Source organism: Theobroma umbraticum, unplaced genomic scaffold (assembly GCF_002168275.2).
Source record: "Theobroma umbraticum cultivar Fairchild unplaced genomic scaffold, ASM216827v3 scaffold_12.1, whole genome shotgun sequence".
Taxonomy (NCBI): Eukaryota; Viridiplantae; Streptophyta; class Magnoliopsida; order Malvales; family Malvaceae; genus Theobroma; species Theobroma umbraticum.
In genome coordinates, this window is record NW_018397269.1 from 392,405 (window position 1) to 397,907 (window position 5,503).

Genomic DNA, 5,503 nt, shown 5'->3' on the forward strand with positions numbered 1-5,503 from the left:
TTTTCTTCTCTCTTTTTCTTTCTTATTTTTTCTTTCTTTCCTCAAAACTACATTATTTTGGAGTCTTTTTACGCTCTCAAAAACCTAGCTATAAAACCCCTTAGAGCTTTCTTCTCAAAAAAGAAGGCTCCAAAACAACGTTGATTTTGAGAAAGAAAAAAAAAGAGAAAGAAGGAGAGAGAAAAAGAAACACAAGCAAGATATTATTATGAGTAAGGATTTAGGTGTGGTGGTAAAGATCTTGACAAGCTTGCTAGTCTTAGGTTTGAACCTTGGCTAGAGCATATAATCTTTTGAAGAATAAGAGCATCACATGCTAGCCTCATGATGCACCACATGTCAACATCTTGATGTGCCACATGGCAGCCTAGTCTTGAAGTGTGATGAGGTAATGCCACATCAGCATGTCAAGATGACGTAGCATTGCCACATCAACACAAAAGATGATGTGGCAATGCCATGTTGCACTTTGAGTTTGAGTGTTGACATTAACACTGTAACGATAAATTTAAATAAAAAATGTTAGAGGGACTAAATTGATACAATTTTCAAAATCAAAAAACTAAAATGTTACAATTTTAAGTAAATGAATTGAAAAAAAAAAACCCTAAACAAGGACTTTCAAAGTATTTTGACTGCCACTGCCTCATGTTGCCGCTCGCCCTCACCCTTGACTAGTTTCCCACCAATTCTGGTCTAATCCCCCTTCTGGTGTCACACAAAGGTACCTTTCCTTGGTGCAGTTGTACTACTTAATTCTCTATGTAGAATATGCGAGGAAAGCTTTGTCTAGGTCACCTTTTATAATTACAAGTAAAAGGTTAATATATTTAATACATATGATTACAAGTAATGTGATTGCAAATAATATATTGTGAGGAAAAATAACATTACAGTGTTGTATACAAGCAAACTAATTATTAAATGCAAAGAGATAAATTGTAGCGTTTAGTCTACAAGTACTTTACTGGAAATGTAATATTAATTTTCAAAATTACCATAGTTATTAAAATATAAGTTTAATATATTTATATTTTTATTATTAATTTTATTATAATATCATCTCTTAAATATATTTTTAATGTCATATTTTTTATTTCATTATTATTATAATCTTATATACTTTATTTTCATTTCTTTAATATAATTTTTATATTATATATTTTTAATTTATTTTACCTATATTATATAAATTTTAATTTTTTATGTTTTATTTTATTTTAATTTTTAATTCTTATATTATATATTTTATTTTAATATTTTTTATTTTAATTATAACATTATAAAATATTTTTAATAGTTAATAAAGTTAAAGGGTAAAATATCTTTAAAACATTACAGAGTGTAATATAATATGATTGCATTAATTTTGGACTGCAATCACATTATGGAATGGTCTTTCAAAAAAACACTCTCTAAGTAATTTAATTGAGATATTACAGGAATTGTGCTCTTACTTCTCTCATACCAAACGCTACCAAAGTTCAAACATAGCTTTTACACCGCAAAACTATCTCATAAGGCAACCTAAACATCAATTCAAAACATGTATTAGGTGCATGAGTGACATTAACGAAGACATAACTGTCAAAATACAAAAACAATGAGGCATGGGCATTTGACAGATGACAAGGCTTGCAGGGTCTTCAATGCAAGTCTCAATTCAGAATGTTATATATATTTCTCATGCAATCAAAGAAAAATGGTCATGGAAATAAAAATTGTTCTACGTTCTATATATTTCCTCCATTGTCAATGTCAAGCAACAGCTCAATAAAGCAGTTAATTAATACTCACCCAGAACACAGCAGTTTAATTAATCTTAAGCTAAGTGTAAAGGGCTGTTTTCTGGAAATATATTCATGATCAAGCTTGTAGCAGACCATCCTCTCCTGTTCATGATCAAGGAAGAGACATCTGCTTCTGTGTTCTTCGTTGGAGCTGTGCTCACTATTGGAATCTTGAATTCAAACAAGGATTATGGTGTAATATTGATAATAAATAAATAAAGCTATTACTTTGCTATGATGCTTTCTTAAATGAGCATATGGTCATTAATTTGTTCTTCCATAAAACTTTTTCTGTAATTTCATTCCAATGCCATCATCGGGGGAACCATGTTGAAACAAATGGTGTCATCAGACCACTGAAATACCAAAATCCTTACTGATTATACTACTTATGTTAGAATTTTTTTTTGAAAGATATGTTAGAGTTTTATTTAATTAATAATGTTAATAAACTTAGTAATTATTATTATTTTAATTATGATACCATTCAAAAAGTTTTCTAATCCGTCCTAACTATAATGCATCCTTTCGCAAGGCATGGATAACTTGGTAGCATCCTATCCATTCTTCACAACTATTAATGGATATTCATAGCTATGTAGCGTTAATTAATGGTCATATTTTGAGAAAAAAAAATTACATGGACGTGTACTACATTAGGAACTTCTGACCTGCTAAACTAGCATCTTAAGCTATATCTAAACTTACAAGTTCAATAAAAAATTAATACCATTTTATTTGAATAGTAATAATAATCAACTAGTAGCTAGGCACATTGCTAGAAGTTGTTTGGTTAGAAGGAAGATAACTATCAGCTTAATCATTCAAGGTGAAGAGGTTTTGTTCGAGATGGCAACGGAGGGGCAGTCTGGAAGGACAAATGGATGACTTAGCAGCATATCAGCGGTCCACCTTTCACTAGGATCCCTTACAAAACACTTGCTTAAGAAATCTTTTCCTGTGCTTGACATGTTTTCGGGTATTTTTGGCGAATACCTCCTAGATCCGAGCTGGATCGCCAAATCCGTCAGATCCTCATATTCCCATGGTAGTTTTCCAGTAACCATCTGAAGAACAATGCCCTAGCGCCATATATCCATTGAAGCACTGATTTCTTATAATTAATACCCTCTGGAGGCATGTAAACTGCTGTACCTGGAAATTTCAGCATCCAAGGATCTACCCCTGGCTCATCTACTCTTTCTCCAGGTTGCTCAGCCAGGCCAAAATCAGCAATCTTTAGACTGCTAACTGAACCATACTCATCAGAAGGATATACAAGAACATTTCCAGGCTTGAGATCACAATGAACGTAGCCTCTCTCATGAATATCACGAACCCCTTCAACCAGCATTCTTGCGTAGCACCTCGCATCACATTCCGGAATCTTGCCCCCATATTTATTGTTTATCAAATCCAAAAGACTACCACCGGAGCATATTCAAGAAACAAGTTGTAAACCACCGCCCCTTGCTCAAAGCTCAACATATCACCGTAGCATTGAACAATATTACGGCAAGGAACGAATCTTTTAAGGATTTGTTGTTCCTTTTGAAGGGAAGAAGAAAGTTGGTAAAGACAAGATTTCATAGCAAAAACTTGATCATCAGAAACAGAGTTTGTTGGTTTCACCAAGTGAACAATTGCAAACGAACCCTTGCCAAGAGTCTTAAGTTTGATCCACTCCATGGATAAATGATTCGTCGCTACTCCTTTTACCACAGCGGAATCCATATAGACATATAGTCGTTGATGAAAGTTCGTTTGATACAGATATATATACCTTCCGGTTCAGGAAGGAGTGTAGTGTGAGTCGGTTTTCACTTCTCCTAATTCCACCTGAGTTTTGATAATTAAGATTTGTGCTGTCAACTTGTCATTGGCCAATTCATGTACGTGGTGGATTGATACTCCAGCTGCCAGGATGTATTTTTACGCGTTAGTTTTTGGACTTAAAAGGGTTTTTGTTGAACATTTGAAAAACAAGAGCAGGAAGTTTGATGGGCATATTCAATAGATTTGTTTCTTTGTTGGAAGCTAAAGTCTGGGAATGATAGATCATGGATATAGGTCACCGTTGATTCAAGATTATTACAATGCTTTTGATGTTTCCCGGATTCTTTCATAGTGCAATCTGCTATATATAATCTGCTATACATATATATAGCAGATTTATGTTCTAATTATATCATATGCTAGACCGCAGGTTCTCCACAAATTCCTTTTCATCAATTATTTACCAGATTCAGCTTTTCGGGGGCTTTTTTTCCTGTACATGGTTGTCAATAATTTTGTACTTTTATTTTGTCCCCATATTATTGCAATTGCAGAGACTATATGAATTAGGAGCTAGGAAGATAATAATGCTCCAAATCACCCCACATTTCACGAGGAAATATGAACTCACCGGAATATGTCCGGAAGAAACGAACCAAATTGTCTCATACTTTAATAGCAAGCTTCATGCACTGCTGAAGAATTTAACATCTACTCGTCGGGGCTGGATATTCATTAGGTTACGATTTCATTACTAATCCTTCAAAATATGATAAGTTTTAAAAATATTTAACAATTAGCTTATACATTGATCGGTAGAGTTCTTTATTCTCAAAACGAGATTAGAAGATTGTCAATTGTCTCAGTAAACTATATTTAAGGATGTCATTAATAAATTAATATAACAACTAAATTAACATATGATAAGGGTGAGGGAGGTAGGGGAGAGCAGGCGAAAATTTTTTCCTAATGTTTGCTTCACGTGCAGGTATTCCAGAGGAGGTTGTTCTGCTATTCCTTAGTACAAATCGCCAAAGGAATAAGATGCAGAATTTAAGTGAAACAGTGTAAAGGGGAAAACAAGAGAGTTAAAAAGAAAGGAAAAGAAAAAAATATAGATATAAGGGGAAGAAAAGTGAAAAGGAAACAACAGGAAAAGGGTCGGGAGTTGACTTCCTTGAAGTCAGAATTGAGAAGACCCTGGATCACCATGGTGAGGCTTCTTCTCAAGCTGGAAAAGCAGGGGTGATCCAGATTTCTGTTTTCTTCTCTGTCTACCAATATAGGACTGAGATGTGGGGTTATCCCCTGTTCCTTCAGAGGTAATGCGGAGGAGGTGCTCTTATGGCGGTAGTGATGGCTTTAAAAGTGGAGTCCTTTAATCAGAGGGATTCCATGAGGAATAGTGACAATAGAAAAAAGAGCACCATCTCTCCAACCTTATTTCCAATAAGGCCCCTGGAAAATTGGTAAAATAAAGTGTTTCATCCATTCGGAGCAGATCACAGGCAGCCTCGTTGTATCCTGGAAACACTTCATTTTATTTCAGAATTATAAAAAGGTAGAAATTTTAAAACAATAAAATACAATTGAAAAGTAAAAACAAAAGAGAAAATTAAAAAACAAAAGACAATGTGAACAAAAAAATCCTAATGGAACCTTTAAAAAGATTAAAATTAAATTAGGATTAAGAAAATAATTTAACAAGAAAACAAATACTTAAAACATAAAAATACACAAGCATTATAGCCATAGGGTACATAATTAAAAGACACACAGAACACAATCAGAAAGACAGAATCAAGAATAGCTAACAATGTATATATTTTAATTGATTTTTGCCCAGCTTCACTTATACAAGCAATTCATGTTGCACAGGTTGCTGTCATGTGACACAGATATCACGTCAAGTGGATCTTGAGTTTATAAATAATTAT

The 5,503-nt window shown here is 33.5% G+C and overlaps 1 pseudogene; it reads right to left on the bottom strand.

Moving 5' to 3' along the window:
* Positions 1-2,614: 2,614 nt before the first annotated feature.
* LOC110426073 (mitogen-activated protein kinase kinase kinase 20-like) lies at positions 2,615-3,524 on the bottom strand (annotated as a pseudogene).
* Between the last annotated feature and the right edge of the window lie 1,979 nt (positions 3,525-5,503).